Genomic DNA, 22,289 nt, shown 5'->3' with positions numbered 1-22,289 from the left:
TGTAGGGCTACCATTTCTGATCTGGTGCTGGAGACTGAAGTTTTCGGAGCAGGTGATTGGGACGGGAATGTGGGCATACAGTGAGTGAAGAACAGCACTAGGATTTGAGAACGTGGCCCAGAACCCACCCAAGGATGAATGACTGCCTGTGTTCTATTCCCCCAACATTCAGGCCTTCAACCCAGTGCTGACGGATCCCACAGGAGGAGGTGAATCTTCATATAGAGCAAGACATAGGAGCTGCACAGCCAGCTCAGCCCGTGACAGAAGGGAGATGACAACGGGGCTTTGACAGTCACTAAGAGGGGAATGGGGAGTTTTTAGACTATTTTGCGCAGAAGACTGACATGATCTGGCTTACCTTCTAACAACATCTTCTCTGTCTGCTCTGTTGAGTAAAAAGGGACAAGATTCCACATAAGAAGACTAGCTATTGCAATAATCCAGGCAAAAGATAATTACTTGGGCCAGAGATAAAGTAGTAGAGATAGAATAACATGATCATATTCTGAATATATTGTGACTGGACAACCAACAGATTTCTGATAAACTGAATGCAGGATATGTGAGAAAGAAAGGAATCATTGATAGAGAAGATAAAAAGATGTTTGGTTGAAACAACTGGAAGAATGAAACATCTTCGTTGAAATATAGAGGGGGACAGGAGGAGCCAGTATGCTTGGAGTGGGCATGAGTGTCCATCTGGTACATGTAAGCCGAAGATGCCTCTCACACAGCCAAGTGGAGATGTCAAATAGGCAGTTGGAAATATGAGTCTGGAACACAGAGAGGTTCCAACTAGAGAAAAATTTGGGAATCATTACCATAAATGATATTTAAATCAGCATGAATTCACTAGAGAAAGAGGGTAGATAGAAAGAGCAGAGGTTCTGGTGATTTCTGAAACAACTAGAAATTGACCTTCCATATGACCCAGCAATACCTCTATTGGGAATATACCCAGAGGAACTCAAATCATTCTACAAAAAAGATACCTGCACATGTATGTTTGTTGCAGCTCTATTCACAATAGCAAAAACATGGAACCAACCATGTTGCCCATTGAAGCTGAACTGGATAAAATAAAAAGTGGTACATACACACAATGGAATATCATGCAGCCATAAAGAAGGACAAATATATGGACTTTGCCGCAATGTGGATGGATTTGGAGTCAATCATACTCAGTGATCTATCACAGAAACAAAGAACAGAGTACCATATGTTCTCACTCATAAGCAGACCTTGAACAATTATAATACTATAAGAAATTGACTGGCAGTAGTGGAAAACTGTCAGGGAAGGGGAAGTGGGATTGGCAGTTGAGGGAAATTGCTAGGGGAGGGAGGGGCATGCCTCATCGACAAGGCTACCTGCATGATCAATGTTTGTATACCTAACCCTGAATTGTACTCCACATCTTTATAATTTAAAAAAGGAAAAGAAAAAAAAAGAACAGAGGTTCAAGAACTAAACCTTGAGAAGACATTATGTTCATGAGAAACATAATTATGGGAACAGATGGACCAAAAGTCCAGCTAAGCAAGATAAATATACTTACAGAGATAGGGAAGATAATAGTAATATAAAATGGGAACAGATTATCACAAAACCCAAACTATGTAAAAATATTAAGTGTGAAAAATAAAATGGTTGAAATGAAGAACATAATGGCTTGGATAAATAATAGGCTAGACATAGCTGATGAATAAATTAGTAAAATAAAAGCTAAGTTTAGGAACTACCCAGAGAGTATCAATAAAAGGCAAAGAGGAGGTATAACAGAAAATCTAAGAGAATAAGAACTAATGAGTGTGCCAGCATTCGGATTATGAGTCTCAAAGGAGAGAAAAATGAAAATGAAAGTGAGGAAATGTATGAGAAACAAAAGAAATAAATGTATCAGAATTAAAGAAAGACGATCTCAAGTAAAAGAGCTCACAGAGGACCAAACAACTGGCAGAAAAAAATAGCACACTTACAGAAACTACAGGAAAATGTAAATATATCATACAATAACAAACTCCAAAAAAAACTTTTCAATAGAAAGAAAAGGTCACTTACAAATGAGCAAGCCAGCATATAGAATGCAGACAGATAATGGAAAATATTTTACAGTTTTGAAGAAAAATCATTTTAGTCTAGAATTTTCTATCCAACTAAATAGTTCATTACTTGTAAGATTGTAACAAGAAATATTGTCAGGCAGGCAAAGTTTTAAAAAGGCTTGCAACACAAAGACATACATTGAAGAATATGCTCAAATAATTAAAGAAAATATTCAAGGTATGCTGTAAGAGATATGGGAAGTAGAGATTGTAAGTGATATAAAATGTAGAAGTAATTTCTAATTTTAAAAAAAGCCAGGACAAAATGAAATAAAATGTATTCAAACTAACCTAAAATTTAAATTAAGACAATATGATATGGCTAGGGGTGGACATAGGGACCATAAGACATGAAGAAATGTTAAAGTTATTTTTTAATTAAGTAAAAGGAAGAGATAGATAATAAGAAAAGATTGACTGAGAATCAATGCATGGAAAAAGATACACTAATGTGAACCAAAAGAAAGCAGAAGTAGAAATCTTAGTATCTGACAAAACTGATCTTAAACAAAGGGGTCATGTGGGGAAAAAAAGAAAGAATAAATATATATATATACAATAATACAGCAAACCTTAGAACAGATTCCCTGCCATGCATACCACAAACACATGTGTAACTAACCCTGCATGCATAAACTATGTACACAAGGAGCAACTAAACTGTAGGGAGAAATCATAAAGTTGACAATTGCAGCTGGAGATTATAACACATCCCTATCAGAAGATGATATGCCAAGCAGGCAAACAAAAGAAGCAAAGTTTTGAAACCTATCGATATAGTTAAGACACTTGAATTACTTAATAAAAGGTATGTAAAACACAAAACATCTGAAGACTCAATAAGTACCAAAGAAGCAATCTAACATCTCCTCATACATCCAGCAACCATAATTAGAAAAAAATTGTATTTTTCAATAAATATCTTGAGTCCATACTTTGTATATTATCCAATTTTAAGGAAATTATCTGACAACAAAGATTGAATGCTTTTGAAAATAGCGGTAATAGTTCTTCATGTATCTGTTGGCTGCTCGTATGTCTTCTTTTGAGAAGTGTCTGTTCATGTCTTTTGCCCACTTTGTAATGGGATTGTTTTTTGTTTCTTTTTTTTTATTTTCAGCACGTTCATTCTGAGTTCTTTTTTTGTAGATCCTAGATGAGATGTTAGGCCTTTGTCAGACCTGGTGTTGGCAAATACTCTTTCCCAGTATGTGGGCTGTCTCCCTGCTCTCTTGATGGTTTCTTTGGCTTTACAGAAGCTTGTCAGTTCAAAGAGGTCCCACTTGTCTATCTTATCTCTTATGGCCTGTGCGTTTAGGGTTTTGTTCAGGAATTGGATGCCAGTTCCAATTTCCATAAGGGAGTGTCCTGCATTTTCTAAAGTTCTTATGGTTTGAGGTTTTACATTTAGGTCTCTGATCCATTTAGTGTTAATTTTTGTGTATGGGAATAGATGGGGTCTTGTTTGAATCTTCTGCATATGGTCAGCCAGTTTTTCCAGCACCAATTACTGAATAGATTGTCCTCTCCCCAGTGGTGGGTGGTGGAAGCTTTGTTGAAGATGAGTTGGTTGAGATATTGAGGTTTTGCTTCTGGCAGCCTCTGTGGAAATCAGTGTGGCGATTCCTAAAAGCTCCAAAAATAGACCTTCCATATGACCCTGCAATCACCCTACTGGGAATATACCCTGAAGAACCAAATCACTCTATAAAAAAGATACCTGCACACGTATGTTTATTGCAGCATTGGTCACAATAGCAAGATCATGGAACCAACCATGCTGTCTATCAAAAGAGGACTGGATAAAAAACAAATGTGGTACATATACACAACGGAATATTACACAGTCATAAAAAAGAACCAAATCATGAGTTTCGCAGCAACCGGGATGGAATTAGAGTTTATAATACTGAGTGATCTCTCACAGAAACAAAGATCTGAGTATCACATATTCTCACTCAGAAGTGGACCTTGAACAACTATCATAATACTATAAGAAAAGAATTGACAGTGGTGGGAAACTATAGGGGGGAGGCAGGGAGGGGATGGGAGGTGGGATTAACAGTAGTCAATATCTGTCTGGGGACAGGGGGCACACCTTATATACAAGGGTACCTACACAGTGCATATTTGTATACTTAAGCCTTAACTGTATCCCACAATTTTAAAATAAAAAATATGTATTAGAAAAAGAAGAAAAAAGCCAGGCTCAGTGGCTCAGCCTGTAATCCCGCGCCTTGGGAGGCTGAGGTGGGTGGATTACCTGAGCCCACGGGTTCAAGACCCGCCCGGGCAACTTGGTGAGACCTCATCTCTACAATAAATCAAAAACTAGCCAGGTGTGATAGCACGAGCCTGTAGTTCCAGCTACTCGGAAGGTTGAGGCAGAAGGATTACTGGAGCACAGCAGGTCGAGGCTGCGGTGGCCGGGAGTGGACACTGCACTCCAGTCTGGGCAAAGGAGTGAGACTCCAACTCAAAAAAAAAAAAAAGGAAAAAGAAAAAGAAAAAAAAAGAAAATAACTGTAACATATCAAGTCTCAAGAAAAATAATTATAGTTATTCTGAAGTGATTATAATCAATAAGACACAAAGAAGATACAAAATTTTCAAACAGGGAAGATTCGATGTCCTCAGTAACACCTATCATTTTATGCAAGTTTAAATTGTATTTGTCTTAAATAAGAATTTAGATGAATTCAAGAAAATGTTGGTCTTACCTTTTTCCCCGAGATTTGAAGCAGCTGTGAAAGTATTTTACCTGTTGAGATAACTCTTAAGATCTGACACCAAGTGTACATTCCATCCTGTCCTTGGCGGAAAATGAAATGGACCTACCACCTTCATTCCATCAATACAGCAATGTAATGGGGTGAATACGAGGTCTGCTAATTCCAGAGTCCATGGCTGCCATATGCTCACCTTAGGATTTTAACGGGTCTCCTTTTTTTTTGAGAAGCAGGATTTATTGAGAGGACAGAAAAGCTCCCACAGTGGAAGAGGGTTGCCCACATCTCCATTTCTTACCTAAAAAAGTGAAGGCACAAAGTCCCATGCCAGCCTGCTGTAATGCTGTCAGAGCTAACGTCATTCCTGGTATGTGGTTATTAAGTTCTTTGCTTTTAGAATCACCTTCGCATGTACTGCCTTTCAATACCAGCTGAGTAGGATTATATGTTCTAGTCAACAGTTTACATCAACCTTATTTACTGCTTCTAAAAAGCAGGTTCCAAGTGGGTAGGCATCATTTGGTACATTTTCTTCTCCAACACTAGTCTTAAAAAATAATTTTGCTTATGTTCTATAACATGTGACCAAGTGATAAAATCAATACAATCATAAGAAGCAAGGCAAATGCACAAAATTTCATCCGTTAACTCCTGTGGAAGTGTGAGAGCAAAACACTCAATTTCAAAACTGTCCATGTATTAACTAAAGTAATATGCAAATACTCTGACAATTATAGTCTGCTAACTGCAATAAAAATGATTTAAAATATTACAAAAGAGCTGTTATAATCTATCAAATTATTCATAACTACTTATTAACCAGCTTTAATTTGACATTAATAGTTGTCATTTGCATAAGTGAATCTAACCAATGAAGGCCAAGCCATTTTAAAGGTTATTTATTAATTAGGCACTTGATTAATGATTATAGAGTGGAAGATTGTGGTTTAACGTTTCAGAATTCTTGTGTCTTGTTGTAAAAATGACAATTTTTCATTTAAAACTCTAGACTTTCCTATAGTAATGATCATGTAACTTATTAACTAATAGTTACTGAGCTTCTGCAATAAAGCTTTTTGTCAAATTCCATTTACTTAAAATAAGCATAAACAATAGAATAAGTTGCTTAATTTCAAATCTTCTGCAGAGATAATATTTTTTTCGGTAATGATTCAAACCAAAATATACCTGTGTGCTGTGCCATTAAAAAAAAAGTCAGTCTTGAGCATTTGCTTGTAACCCTAGTGGTTATGAATCCCATCACTATGATGGTCACCCAGGACTCTTGCCTACCCTATGCAACAGGGATTGGGAATTTCTTTAGCAGTGAGAAAAGACAAACTTTCTGAGATGTGCTAAATCCTTCAATAGGTAGTTAGTCTTTAGGCCCTGTGCCTATATACCTTGCTTATTGGCATTCCTAACTCTGAGTGATTGTACATGCAGAACATCAAAAGAATCTACAGATGAACATACAATGAATAAGTAAGCTTAGAGATGTTGCTGAATATGTCAATGTACAAAACTAAGTTATTGCTGTATACTAAAAATTAACAATTAGAAAATGATTTTTTTAGATACCACCTAACCCCTGTAAGAGTGGCCATCATTAATAAAACAAACAACAACAGATGCTGGCAAGGATGTGGAGAAAAAGGAACACTTCTACACTGCTGGTGGGAATGCAGACTAATACAATCTCTTTGGAAGACAGTGTGGTAGTTTCCGAAGAAACAAGAAATTGACCATCCATATGACCCAGCAATACCCCTATTGGGAATATACCCTTGGAACTCAAATCACTGTACAAAAAAGATACCTGCACACGTATGTTTGTTGCAGCTCTATTCACAGTAGCCAAAACATGGAACCAACCATGTTGCCCATTGAAGCTGGACTGGATTAAAAAAATGTGGTAAATAGACACAATGGAATATTATGCAGCCATAAAGAAGGACAGATATATGGACTTTGCAGCAACTTGGGTGGATTTGGAGTCAATCATATTCAGTGATTCATCACAGAAACAAAGAACTGAGTTCCATATGTTCTCACTCATAAGAGGAACTTGAACAATTATAAGGCTGTGGGAAGGTGATTGGCAGTAGCGGAAAACTGTCAGGGGAAGAGGGGGTGGGACTGGCAGTTGGGGAAAGCAGCTAGGGGAGGGAGGGGCATGCCTCATCAACCAGGGTACCGGCATGATGAGTGTTTGTATACCTAGCCCTGAATTGCACCCCACATCTTTATAATAATAAATAAATAAATTTTTTAAAAGAAGAAAATGACTCTTTTTAATTTCATAAAAAATAGAATCAAAAATCTCAAATACTATCTAGTATCACTTAAGGATGAGGATACGTTCTGAGAAATGCATCATTAGGTGATTTTGTGATTGTGTGAATATCACAGAGTGTATGTACACAAACCTGGCTGGCATAGTCTCCTATACACCTCAGTTGTATGGTGCAGCCTCTTGTTCCTAGACTATAAACCTGTGCAGCATGTTACTGCCCTGAACACTGAAGGCAATTAGAGTACAACAGTAAGTATTTGTGTATCTAACATAGAAAGGTAAAGTAAAATATGGTATTATAATCTCCATCAAGTATGTGGTCTATAGTTGGCCAAAATGTTATGTGGTGCATGACTGCACCTAGAAATACATCTAAACAAAGGAATAAAACATCTTTTCTCTAAAAACAGCAAAGCATTGAGAGATATTAAGGAAGACCTAAATAGACGCAATGACATACATTGTTGTTAGATTGGAAAACTCAATATTGCACAGCATCAATGCTCCCAAATTAATTTGCAAATTTTATGACAACTTCAATAAAAGTATCAGTCTTTTTTGTGAACTTTGATGAGCTGATTCTCAATTATAAATGGCAACAGGTCAAGAATAGCTGAGAAAATTTTGAATAACAAATTTGGAAGACATACAAACTAACAATCAAAACTATTTTTGAAGTTGAAATATTTAAATCAGTGAATTATTGGTGAAAGAGTAATAAAAAGACCACAGCAGTAGGAGAGTAAAAAAAAAAAAGATCCCACAGATACAAATACTTGATATTTGGCAAAAATGGTTTTGTGAGGAAAAGACAGTGTTCTAATAAGTAGACACTAGTTAAAAATGTATTTGGAAAAAAGTTAATATTGACTTCTGCTTCAGCCATTTGCAAAGTAAAACAAGATCTCAATGGGAAAGGAGAAGAAAACAGGAAAATACATTTATGTCCACGGAATGATCAAAAACAGGAAAACAAGAATCACTATTCATAAGAATTAGAATTACACTATAATTAAGAATTTCTATTGATCATGATACCACTAAGAGAGTAAAAAAACAAGCTACTAAGTACACAATACATGTAATCAATATTACCAACAAAGAATTCATTTTCAGAGTATATATGTGATTCCTAAAAATCAATAAGAAAAATAAAGACAACTTACACAAAAATGAACAAAAGACATGAACTGGTTAGTCACAAGAAAGAATATTCAAATGACTAATCAGGGATACTTTAGGAAGTGAAAAGGAAAATTATTGATTATCTTATATGACAGCTTGTGTGAACTGCAACTTTCTTATGCAAACTGCTGACATGCATATGGAATCAGTAAAATGTCAACCAATGCCACAATGAAATATCATTACTAGTATATCTAAAACTTAAAAATCATGCCAAGTATTGTCTAGAACGCCTTCACTGCTGGAGGAGAGGTAATTGTTCATAACATGTTGGAAAATTTGGTCATTATTTACTAAAGTAAAATGTATATTTTCTGTGGTTCACCTGTTCTAGTCCTAGGAATATGTTCAACTGAGCTTTGTACTAATGGGAACCAAAAGACATACACAGAGATTGCTCATAACAATAGAAAATGAGACAAAGCCTTATGTTCATCAACAATAGTATCAATTAATTTTGGATATGCCACACAATGGAAATATTCAGGAATGAAAATGAACTACAACCATAGATAATCCTCAAAAACATAGCATTAAGCAAAAGCAGCTAGAAAAAAAAAAGGAAGCCTGACTGTTATATTCCATAGACATAAAGTTCTGAGTCAGCCCAATTCATCTTCAGTGTGAGCTGTCAGGACCCTAGTTGCTATGGAGAGGGCTGAGGTGTAGCGAGGCCAGAGGGCTGGGAGAACTGTGGCTGCTTGTATTCTATTCCTCCATCTGGCTGCTGATTACCTGTGTGATCACTTATGATAATTTGACAAACTACAAATCTTATGATTAACCCTTTTTGCTACATATTTTACACTTCAGTAAAGATTCATTAGAAGTATGTTTAATAATTGCACCAGGTTCCTCTCAGGATAACATGAAAGAAAATAATGGATGGAGTATACACAAACAGAAAGCGGATTAAATGTTCAACTAATTCTCGGTGTAAACAATAATTTAAGTCAAAAAATTCTCAGGAGCATGGGTTCAATTTACATTACCTAGAAACCTGCTAGAAGTTTTCACATGTAGTCAGAATCTTTATTTCAGGGAAAAAATTCATAAATGTAGACATAAAATCAATCTTAACAATACTAAATGCACAATTTAATATGAAAATGCTCTTATTCTGTTGACAAGGTCTATAAATTGATGCAATATAAATTTTTGGCAAGAATATATGTTTATTTAAAAATATAAATTCTTAATTATTGCCAAATTTTCTGTTTCTTTGTGTATGAGAAGCAGAAAAATATCACAAGCAAAATTTGACCTTGTCGTGTAAATACCAGAGCTTTCTCACTTGTCAGTTCAGTCTTATTTGACTGTCCACACTACAAAGTCAGGCAGTCTGCATTCTTAGCTACAAACATCATCAAGAAAATAAAACTAGATTCTAGCAATAAAATGAGATCATATGGTGAAAAAAAGAAAAGAAAACTAAACCAACAACAAAAATCACAACATCAAAGTCATAGTGCTTGATTATCAATACTGAGTAATAACGGTACTCTGATAGCTTTCAAAGCTAGTAGTGCTGAAGAAAGTGATTCTATGGAGACATTTTATAATGGGACATTAACATGAAAATGAAATGTATGGTAACTGCTGAGTGTCATGTTACCATAGTCAGGTGCTTTCACCCAGGTTTGTAGGGCAAATACTAGATAGACTTCAGACTCACAATTTGGGGTGAGAAATCACTAATCTATTAATCTATTAATTGTATTGAATTGACGACTCATGGAATCTCTAAAGGACACATTGCTAACATCAGAAGTACTGTAACCCAACCTCCAATACCAGGAATCCCCATTAGATGCCCATTTAGCCTTCCTAATGCAATCAAAATATGGCCCAGGACGTTCTTAGGGTTTTCTGTTCACCAGTTGTCAGCGTGTGAGCTTGTGACAATAGCAATGTAGAAGATTTTCAAAAATTCTGATACTTCAAGTCAAAAATTTATTTTCCTTCACTGGCTGTAAATTTTATATAATACAGCTTCCTCTGATGCCTATTATTATTTTCTTTTTGTTGTTGTTGTTTTTGTTTTTGTAGTCAGTTTTGGTAGGGAGTTTTATTCTCATATCCTAAAGCCAAGAACAGTAGACATACACCTGATTGAGATATCAGCATTCACGTCTGTAAAAGAATTAACATACTCCTTTTCCTCTGCTAACATAAATTACGCAACTGTGATTTTGCTTTATCTGCAAGGAATCAGAAAGTAACCCTGAATATAATGAATCATAGCAGGTTTTGAAGCCTTAATATAGACAGACTGAAGCAAAACTATACTAAGCTTGCCACTGCCCTATCCAGTACAGGCATTTAATGTCCCTCACAGAGCAATAAGCCCCCAGTCAGCCAGACTTGGAAGGAACACGAAGGCAAGACAGTTGTGCGAGGGATTTATTGCTGCCATTAGGAAAGACGGCATCTTGTGGGTAAGAAGGTAACTCATTCTTGGTACTGAAAAAGGAACAAGACTTGGGGAGAACGTGAGATCCTGGAAAACAGTCCTTAGACTAGGAAGAGGAAAAACTTCCTTCTACTTAGTGAAGAGTCTCTTTTGACTTGAGTTCCAGCGCCTGTGGCATAAAATTCCTGAAACGCTTCCCACCCGTGTTGAGCAGGAATTGCTCCGATCACTGGAAACGAGGCAGGCTAGGATGAAGGTCCACAGCTGGTCTGCAGTGGGTTCTGTGACCGCTCTGAGCCTTTGGGATAGCTGCATGTGATTCTCCGTGTGTGATTTCCTTTCATGGCCCTAAAACCGAAACATGTGTCCTTGAAGTTTTAATCTAGTTCCTGTCATGCTGTGGACAGTTAAGGAAAAGCAGGTCCTGTTCTCCGGATGGACTCGGAGAAAGCACTGTGCCCAGCACCCTGCGGCAGAGGGGCAGAGCAGCGTGATCCCTGCAGAGGCGTCCATGCCCCCGGACAAAGCTACGTGACAGGCGCCATGGTGGAGGGGCCAGCAGACCAGGGCTGAGATAAAGTGAAAAGGCTGGAGAAACTGTTTCCAGATAAGCACGAAGCAGAACCCTGGGACCTCTTGGAAAGAGCTGAGGGTCACCCAGAGAGAAGGTCATTTCTCCAGATAACAGTGGGGCCTCATGCTATCATAAGTTAATATGTAAGCTCCTACAGCCTGCGTTTTGTGTTCTTTTTCCGGATTTTCACTTGCTCTTCTCATTTATTTTTGTTTTTACTAATTTATGATCTAATATTTTATTGCAAGTGTCCTTGTTATAAAATGCTGGGTAGACAACAGGCAGAAATAAAGCAGGGGTTATGTAAAATAGCAATACTAAATAAGTCAAAAAAGTACCCTTCTAGATTTTCACTTTAAGTGCGTTAACATTTTCGCTGGCAGTGTGACCCAAGGTAATGCTCTCTGTATGACTCTGGTCTCGTTTCTTTCTCTGACACATGAAGGAGTTGAGTTGGACGCTGTCTGAGGTTCCTCCTGCCACTAGGATTCAACCATGAAATTTATGTTTCTGTAACTTGGTTTATTATACTGAAAACATTTTCTATTAAGTGAAGGATTTCATTCCTGGAAATTTGATCACTAAAAAAAATATTGATTGAAAATCTCCAGAGAGGCTGTGCTATATTTTCAAATAGCTAAATATGAATACTATGAATATTTTCTGAGAGAAAAATGTGAAGAGTTGGAAGCTTGTAGTCTTAGAAATGAGAACAATCCTATTGTTTTCACACTGCACTTCACTTACTTTAGAAGTCACATAGTAGTTTACAAGAATTTAATATACAGAATAAATAGTACATCGCTGTGAGACAAGGTATGTGCAAACAAAGAAATTGTGCCTTAAGGTTGAACTAGACAAAAAAAATCTCTTCATGTTTACATACAGAATAATCAAAGGAACAAGTAATATATCTAATTCTGTCTGAAACTAAATAACTTTGAGGTGTGGTATACATGGAATGTTTTATTAAGATATCTATATAATTATTTTTATTCACACATGCATGCATATCAATGTATGCATTATTTTACCACTCATTTGATCAACAAATGTGTTGACCACCTAATATGTGTCCAGAGATCAATATAGAGAAAAAATTATATAAAATCTTCCCTCCAAACTAAAAATTGCAATATTCTTCAGTGATTTTTCCAATTCAAAATGAAGCTTCTAAATTGGATTAAACTTCCCAATTAATTGAGGAGAATCATAACTGCCATGGTTAATATTAATAAAAATCTTTACTCTCCTGGACAAAGTAAAGTTCTAGCCTGTTTGTAGCCCGAATTCCTTATCTATTAAGTGAAGCCTCCCAGTTATAACCTTAAGGTGCTTTCAGGCTTTTCTCAAGCAAAGAGGTAGATCATGAATAAATTTGATCTTCAGTGTTAAACCAGGAGTGTTCAATCCTCATGGACAGGTGCTAAGTAGTTGCACAAAATGTCAAGCAGCTATAAAAAGAAGATAAAAGGAAATCTCTGTTCAGAGGAATCACCAAATTAATGACACAGTCATTTTTTCTGACAATGCTCCCTTACCACTCCTTTTATATAAGAATAGATGTCACATTTCTGGTGTCTTGAATCCACGATGAAATCATGAGGATAGAGAGTATCATATTTAAATAAAGACCAGATAGTTTTTATGTCTTTACTTTGGTAGCTCCAAAAACAATGGTTTCTGAAAAGAAATCCTGATACTGTTAACAAAAACCTAGAACTCTTATATGGCTAATTACACAAGTATTCTTGAAATTCAAATAAGAAAATCATAGAATGTGACTAAATGAGGCAACTTAAGAACAAGGGGTCTTCCTGACAAGAAAGTCCCTCAGAAGAAGAACTAGATGTGATTCTGATTCCTGATAAATAATTATCTTACTGATTATTATAAGGCCCTTTCTACAATAAATAAGTGTCTGATTCTTCTTATTGCATATGTGAACTCTCAATTCCACATTGTAATTCTAGACATTCTCTAGAATCTGAAATGCTAATCACTAAGTTGTATAACCACTCTAAAAAAAATTAGAGATACCCTGTCCACATCATCCACTCTGCATGTCAGGTAGTAAAGTGGGAAGAGTGGTGAGGGGAAAAGTGGAGAGAAGAACACAAAAGAAATGTCAAAGGCAGCCTACACCCTAGAAACCTCCAGACAGGAACGGGAAAACATGAGACATTTTGGATTTTTATCTCACTTCCCCAAGATGGAACAAGAGGGAGGCTGCAGACTTGTGTAGACTCTGGTCTCTCAGTTCAGCACAGTGTTCAATAAAGGACAGAAGTGGCTTCAAGAGATGTAGCCAATGGAGACAGCAGGGGTCTGGACTGGGAGAATAAAACAGCAGCGTGTATGGATTTTGAAGTGAAAACTAAGGGGGAGTCACCACTCCAGTGGTCACCATCCCATGCCACCTAAAGATGGACATGCATATCAACAGAATGGAATTGAGAGTTCAGAAATAAACTTCCATCTATGGCCAGTTGATTCTCAACAGGGTAGCCAAGGCTATCTGATGGAAAAAGTAACAGTCTCTTTGAGAAAGGGTGCTGAGACAAATGGATATCCACATGCAAAAGAATGAAATTGAGCTCTTATATCACAAAAATTAACTCAAAATGCAACAAAGGCCAAAATTTAAGAGCTAATATCCATAAAACCCTTAGAATAAAATATAATATAATTCATGACCTTGGATTTGATACTATAACACAAACACAAGCAACAAAAGAAAAACAATAGATAAATATCACTTTATTAAAATTAAAATTATTGTGTACTATAAAATACCAAGAAAGTAAAAAGACAGCCCATAAAATGAGGGGAAATATTTGTAAATATCTGGTAAATGTCTAGTATCAAGAATATGTAAGGAACTCATAAATCAACAACAAAAATACAAACAACCTAATTAAAAGAAGAGCCAAAGACTTTAAAAGACATTTCTCAAAAGAAAATATACAGATGACCAATATACATATAAACAGATACTCAACATCATTAGCTACTATGGAAATGCAAATCACAACCACAAAATACCACTTCATACCTACTAGAATTAGTTTTTTTAAAAAATGATGAGTATTGATGAGGATGTGGATAAATTGGAATTCTAATACATTGTTGGTAAAAATATTAAATGTCACAGCTATTGTGAAAACCTTTGGCAGTTCTTCAAAAAGGTAAACATTGAATTACCATGTAACCTATAAATTCCATTGATAGGTATCAAATGAAACAAAAGCACGTGTCCACACAAACATAAACATGAATATTTATAGCAGCATTACTTATAATAGTCAAAAGAGGGAAACAATCTAACATCACTAACATCTGAAAAGATAAGCAAAATGTGGAATATTCCATACTGTGGAATATTATCCAGAAATAACCAGGAATGAAGTACCAATACATCTGTAAGAAGGATGAACCCTGAAGACACTATGCTAAGTGAAAAAAGTCACACACAAACGGTCACACACTTCATGATTCTATTAATAGGAAATATACAGAATAGGCAAATCCATAAAGACATAGATCAGACTGGTAGTTTTTAGAGGTTGAAACAAAGGAAAAAGGAAAATGGAAGTGAAATTTGAGGGACATGGATTTTCATTCTGTGTGGTGAAAAAGTTCCAGATCCAGATAGTGGTGATGTTTGCACAACACTGAAAAGTGTCTAATGACACTTAATTATACACTTTTAAATGGCTAAAAAGGTAATTTTATGTGTGTATTACAACAATCAACACTGTATATATGTGTATTACCCCAAAATCCAAAATACCAGAAAGAACCACTTGTGTCTCCGTGACTTGAGTTTGCAGTTCCATCTAAGTCAGCCATTTTGCAACAGGGACCAATGACTAATCTAAGACACCTCTCAGCTCTGAGAACACCCTCTTTCATTAACACAAGCAACCAAATATCCACCCCAACACCTCTTTTATAAGAGCAAGAGGAAAAATAGACTATTTGAGAGGCTATGCAATTACCCAAACAGAATGAACTTTTACCTAAAGTGGCTGTTTTCATCATTGCAAAGTACTGCATCTACTGGATTATGACAAAAATTTTATACTTTTAATATATAACTTAAAAAAAATTGTCTGCAGATGGGGGTTGCTACCGGTTAAATTATGTCCCCAGAAAGATATGCTGAAACTGTAAAACCCAATACCTCAGAATGTGACCTTATTTGGAAATAGGGTCGTTGTAGATGTAATTGGTTAAGATGAGGTCATTCTGGAGTAGGGTGGCCTGCTGTCTTTAAAAGAAGACAGAAGCCAGGCTCAGTGGCTCAGCCTGTAATCCCGCGCCTTTGGGAGGCTGAGGTGAGTGGATTGCCTGAGCCCACGGGTTCGAGACCCGCCTGGGCAGCGAAACCTCATCTCTACAATAAATCAAAAAATCAGCTGGGTGTGGTAGCGCGCGCCTGTAGTTCCGGCCACTCGGAAGGCTGAGGCGGAAGGATCGCCGGAGTCCAGCAGGTCGAGGCTGCGGTGGCCGGGAGCGGCCACTGCACTCTAGTCTGGGCGACCAAGTGAGACTCCAACTCAAAAAAAAAAAAAGAGAAGACAGAGACAGGCAGGGAGAACCTTATGTGATGACATAGCCAGAGACTAGAGGGATACAGCTCCAAGGCAAGGAGCCCAGGCTTACTTCACCATCAGTAGCTAGGAAGAAGAAAGGAAGAATTCTCCAATCTCAGGGAACATGACCACACTGACCTTAATTCTGGACTTCTGACCCCCAGAACTGTGAGAGTTACTTTTCTGAGGTGTTAAGCCACCCAGTTTGTGTACTTTGTTACAGAAGCCCTAGAAACTAAGATAGGGTTCCATAAAGGAAAGGAGATGAGCTAGAGAGGTTCCGACATGAATGTCTGAATGCTACATGCATGAGATAAGGGCTCTTCTGCAGGACAGACCCGAGGGGAGCGAGCTCTGCTGTGTGCCTGACCCTGCTCTGAGCACTTCTTAATCAGCATTTTAGTTCATATCAAATATCATCTAGTACTCCGACCATACAATGAAGTTCTAATGCTGTCTTCAATTCAGAGACAAATCAACACTAGTTCGGTTTAAATAAGTATCCTTTCAAGGAATGTACTATTCTCCTCTACAGATGTCCTTCTGGTGAGTAACTAAGAGCTTGCGCCATTGTGCAACTCTCATTGTATTAAGGACTAGAAATTCAAAATATTTAATTTCGATGAGAAAAATAATTGGTAGCCCTGTCTTTCTTCAAAGCTTTTTAGATCAAAGTTAAATCTATAATAAAAAGAATGACACAGACCTGGTCTCTGTTATATCCATGTAATGTGCTAATAATCATTATACCTAATAAATTGAAGTGGCTCAAATATTACTCTGATTATGATGCATGGAGAAAAGCCTTTTTAAACCATTACACTCAAAACAAGTATCTGCTTTGGGGGGATTGATTGCAGGTTTAAAAGAACTAAAATTACAATTTAAATAAAAACCACTGCAGACCATTCTAGATTTAGACTACTTTAGGAAATTTTTCAAGTTCTTGGTTGCCAATAATTATGGGATGTTTGACTCATATTTTATCTGTTTCCTTTTTTAACCTTCTTTGTTCAAAAAGCATTTCAAAACAACTGTAAAATGCTACTAAATGATAGAAGGTCTCGGAATCTTGCAATACCCATATATCAAGACCGTGTATGGAAATCAGAGAATCTGTAAATTCCTCCAGACATACTGTTCACAATGAAGTGGTTTATTGCTGAATAAACATTAGTCTCAGAGGAAGCAAGTGCCATTTCTCTACCTCCAGATTTTTCTAATTCATATTCTTCAGGCTGAAAGCAAACATGTCAGCTTGAATTTGCTTCATTCTTGCATACCCTCATTTCAAAATATCAGGAGCTTCCACTGTTTGGCAAGCCCTAAAGCCTTGCAATTGATTTTTGTCATTATTATCAATTTTGGCACTCCACCAAAACCAGCAGAGTGGGCTTTAGAATTTAATTGTTTTGCAACAAACATAAAGTAACACAAGCATAAACTCCAGCTTTTATACATGCAAATTTATTGTGCATGTGTATATTATAATTCTTCTTTTGCTACAATACAAGATATAATATTTTTATAGACTAATAAAGTTTTATAACTAAAATATAATTAAGTAAATGAAACACTGATAAATAAAACCATATAAGGTACTTCTGGAATCTAAAACATAGTGGTCTGTAGAAGACATTTAAGTTTATAAAAACAAAATGTTAAAAAAAATCCATGCATGTTAAAATTCTCTAATGATACAAATAAGCAAACCATCTTCTATAGAAATGTGGCAAAGGTTGCTGTTACATATCGGCATAATGACACACATATCCCTTGAGCTTTACCAACATAATAGACTTACCAACCTTTCTCTCCTAGCTCCCCACACAGCACAAAGAGACTCCAAGAACACACTTTTGTTCCAAGCTGAACAGTACAGAGGACTGGAGATTAGTAGTTTTACATGCACAAATATATTTGTTCATACATTTAATTAACAAATATTTATTGTTAAGCAATAATTACATCAATAACAAAAAGTTGCAGTTCCTACCTCTAGGGTCTCACTCCCAAGTAAGCAGAGTGTGGCACCACCTAACCGCTACTGTGTAAGGCATGTGTTAGTTATCAGTTACTGAATACCAAATCACACCAACACTCAGTGGCTTAAAATGACCCACATTTATATCTCAGTATCCATGTGTCAGGGTGTCCTCTGCTTCCTTTTCTCTTACAAGACTGTATTCAACACTCTTAAATTAGGATTAATTTTTATTGCCAAGAAGAATCTCTCTGAAAACAGTGTTTATAATGAAATGACTGGCAGAATTTTAAAAATAACGGTGCAAATGAAAACACTGTAGTAATTTAAAATGAGTTTTTTGGTTTGAGGCCTGTCAAAATAATAGGCTGGATGTTATTTTTAACTGGTTGGTTGGTTTCTTTACTAATACTTCATTAAATATTCAAAATCTTTGGTTTGAGCTAATTTTGTATCACCTCACCTAAGATGTTAAACATTCAGTGTTGTTAATCTTTTGAAAGAGCATTTGTCACACTAGATAAGCAAGCAATGAAGAAATATGCAGAAATGAGCTTCCTACTCAGTGATTTACTCAGAATAAGTGCATCCTATAAAATGTTTGACCCAAAGTATTTAGCTATAACAACCCAAGAGCCAATAAAACCTGGGTTACATAAGAGAGTTCATCACAATTTATATGGACAATACAAAAAAGAAAAAAATTAACTCTGTGATAACCTGAAAGCATCAAAGTTACAGTACTAAAAGCAAAACAAAATAAATCTTAAAAAACTTGAAAGAATAGTAAACCCAAACTTCTGCAATTGCATTCATCATTGGAGAAATAAAGCTTAAAGGCAATATAAAATGCTACTTTTTAATAGCATTTCCTAGCTTGCAAAATTTATATCACTTTTACACTCCATAGGTAAAACAGAAATGATTATTGCTTCTTTACAGATAAACTATTTAATGGATTTTTAAAATTCCATTTATGCAACAAAAGTAATAATTTCCAATGCTTCAGGTCACTTACCTTCTGACTCATTTAAGAAACAAAAATAAATGATGTTTTTCATCCCAAATTACACACTATAATTTTATGATTCATTTAAGCCATATACATATTTATAAAAGTTCTGAAGAGATTAAGAAATTTAGTCAACTTCTGATCATTTGTTTGTCTGGAGTCAAAGTTTTCTTTCTGATTTCTAACCCAGTGTTCTCACCACTAACAACCTGTTTTGAGAAAACATTTCTCTCATTTCAGTGTGCCACCTGAATCAGATTATTCATTGATGTTTATACATTAATCAGTGAAACACTTCCAGTCACCTTCCACTTAACAGGTATCGAAGTATGCCAAGTGGTGAAGTTACAGGGGAATTGGTGTCAGTCTTGCCCTCAGAAGGCTTAGTCTAGCAATGAAATGTGCACATTTTCTAAAAGATGTTGTGACCAGACAGAGGGACAAGTGTAATTTCTTCAATAGCATGTTCATTTAGAAAGTCATTTCATGTGACAGCCATCATCAGTTATCAAGTTAAGACTTGAAGACTTACAATTTCAAGTTCAATACTCCACAGACGTCTCTCTTGCAGTGGAGGGGTTGCTCCTTGGAACCTGTATGGCTGTGAGGACTAGCTCATTTAGTTCCGGGTGAGGAGAGCTGAAAAGAAATACAATACACAGTGCAAAACAGCACCTTCTCAACTGACAGGTGAGCCCCTCATGGAGCTGGACATGCATTCCTGAATCCTGGCTGAGTGCCACTCAGAGTCCTGTCACAACGGGGTCTCTCTCATCCATTTAGCCATTCATTCAACTAAACCTACTGATGCCTATTCAGTGCCAGTCCTTAGTGGTGATGAGATAACACGGACAAAACCATGAACAAGACAGGTGGAAAGCCCTGCCCTGGTGGCACTTATTGCAGAAAATGACATGTCAGGCAGGTAAAAAGGTGAGTGGCAGAGGTTAGTGGCAGGTGCCAAAAAAAAAAGCCTGCTTAAGACAGAGGTAGGAAACACTACCTCCAGGAAGTAGAGTTAGGTCCACAAGAGTTTTGGGTGGGAGCAGGAAGGTCTTACTGAGAGGGTGTGGATCCATGTCAGCAAAAACCTGAAATAAGCATTTTCCTCATGCAAACATGGCTAGTGTGGGAAGCACGCCTGGCCTGGGCTCCCCCCTGTGAATGGGCCCTCCTGGCCACAGGGTTCCACACATGGTTCCCTGTCCCCTTTCCTCCTGATCCAGGCCTTCATCCTGCAAACAATGCCTATGTATCCCTTGTCTGTCCTGCATCCCAGCTCTCCATGAGACCCCATGTTTCATTTACATGTTAGCCCATGTTAATCCTTACAACATAGCATGCACTGCAACACCACATGGCACACATGTAACATATATTTAATCCTTACTGAAAACCCTCTGAAGCACTCACTGTTAATATTCTCTCTTTACAGCTGAAGATGCTGAGATCAGGCTTGTGTCAGGTCCCAGCAAGTAAGGGGCAGAGCGCGCGGGTGAGCCATCTGCATGACATTTTCCTCTTTAGGGAGATTCTGAAATGGAGAAAGGAGAAGTCTGAACACTTTGATCTTCTTTGAAATTTGAATGGAGTTAGAAGAAAAACTGAGAGCAATGCTCTATTTACCACAGGTTGAAATAGTTTGTATATCAGAAACACATTGTTCCTTTGTTCCAGGAAACCACTTGAAGGAGTTATTTAGTTATGCAAAGGAAAAGCAACAAGAGCTGTGGCTCCAAGGAGAAAATTGCTCTGCACAAGAATGGAGAAAAAGCATCTAAATAATAAACTGAGTGGTGTTTATACATGTTGCCACCACTGCTTTTATTAACAAGAGAAATTTGTGGTGAGCATAAATTGAGACTACTGTTCCCTAAAAACTAGTAACTGTTTAAGTGGAGTCTATTTTTTCAAGAAATAAGAAGATGAAAGTCTTGTAGTAGATAAGGGCACAGAGTCAAACCTCTGTGGTCCTCTGACCACTGGTGTGCTGGGTCTGCACCCAAGTGATAGCAGAGTGCCTAGGTGACACCACAGCACCCAGCAGGGCACAGTCTCTCTGCCTGCCTCTTTGGAAGTGCATGGAATTTGAGACACTGGAGAAACTTTGGCATGGCTTTGGCCTCCTCGTGGGATGTGGCGGTGGCAGTGGCAGTGGCAGTGATGTTGCTCCTTCCAGCAGCTTTGAGGACAGTGGCAGCATCTACAAATATCTGGGACAGAGGGACAGACCTGTGGCTCCAACCTATGGATGCACATAGTGCATAGAGTTCATTTGTGAGAAATTTCAGAAAGTGGTATTTCACCAGGTCAGGGTATATCTAGAAATCAGGCTGTCCTTGACTTTGGAATTACTGTGATGTGGGCATTAAATACTAGTGTATCACATTTCACCTCCAGGAACAACTTTCCAGGAACTCACTTTCTAAACTTCACCTTTACTAGGATCTGAAACACGATGGTCTCTGTTTACTCATAGGTCTTCAAGGGTGGTAGAAGAACACAGGCCCGAGAGTACTTCTTAAACCAAAGACACGCTTTATAATCAGTGTCCTTGCTTTAGCACTTCTCTGTTGGCTTCCTCTGAGGCTGCATTTCTGAAGTGTTTTTTATTTTCTCAGTAACATCTTTTTCCCATTTCTTTATTTTTTAACCCCCCAAAAACAAAGTTTAAAACTATTGTCAATATCTATATTGATATTTTAAAAGTCATAAAGTAGAGGGGTTTTTTATTAAATATTCAAAGAAAATTTTTACAAACAACTTTTTTTAACAAGTTTTGCACAACGGATTTCATACATTGAGATTCATAAAAAAAAATCTCAGCTATTATAAGAAGATATGGATACACATAAATTCCAGATGGATCCAAAGAGCTATAACAATACAAAATTTTGATAAGTTATGGAATTTCTAAAATGTAAAAAGTTATGAGCATGATGTTGAACAATACATTGAATGGGTGATAATCTATGGAAGTTTACACTGAAGAGGCTAAAAAAATCCTGTAAAAGACAGACATATTTAATTGTATTTTCAAAAAGTACATTGTACCTGAGTTTCAAGTCACTGACAAGTTAAAAAAATACACTGCACCAAAAAATATCAAAATATTTGGAAAATAATTTTGGTGCTCTTTCCTGCTGATGCTAATAAGTGGTTCATAACACATAGACAACAGAAACCAGCAAGAAAATTGGTAAAGGGCATGCACAGGAAAGTCCTAGAAAGGCAATTCCAAACAGTCAGTGAATCTTTTACTAGAGGCTTAATCCTATAGTCTTTAGAAAAATGCAAATCAAATTAAAAATGAAATATTACTGTGCAGTCCCCAGGCAGGCAAACACTTAACAGGAGTATCAAACCTTTGGTGAGAAGGAAGGTGAAGAA

Source organism: Carlito syrichta, unplaced genomic scaffold (genome assembly GCF_000164805.1).
Source record: "Carlito syrichta isolate Samal-C Ts95f unplaced genomic scaffold, Tarsius_syrichta-2.0.1 Scaffold317695, whole genome shotgun sequence".
Classification (NCBI taxonomy): domain Eukaryota; kingdom Metazoa; phylum Chordata; class Mammalia; order Primates; family Tarsiidae; genus Carlito; species Carlito syrichta.
This window is presented reverse-complemented; position numbering follows the sequence as displayed.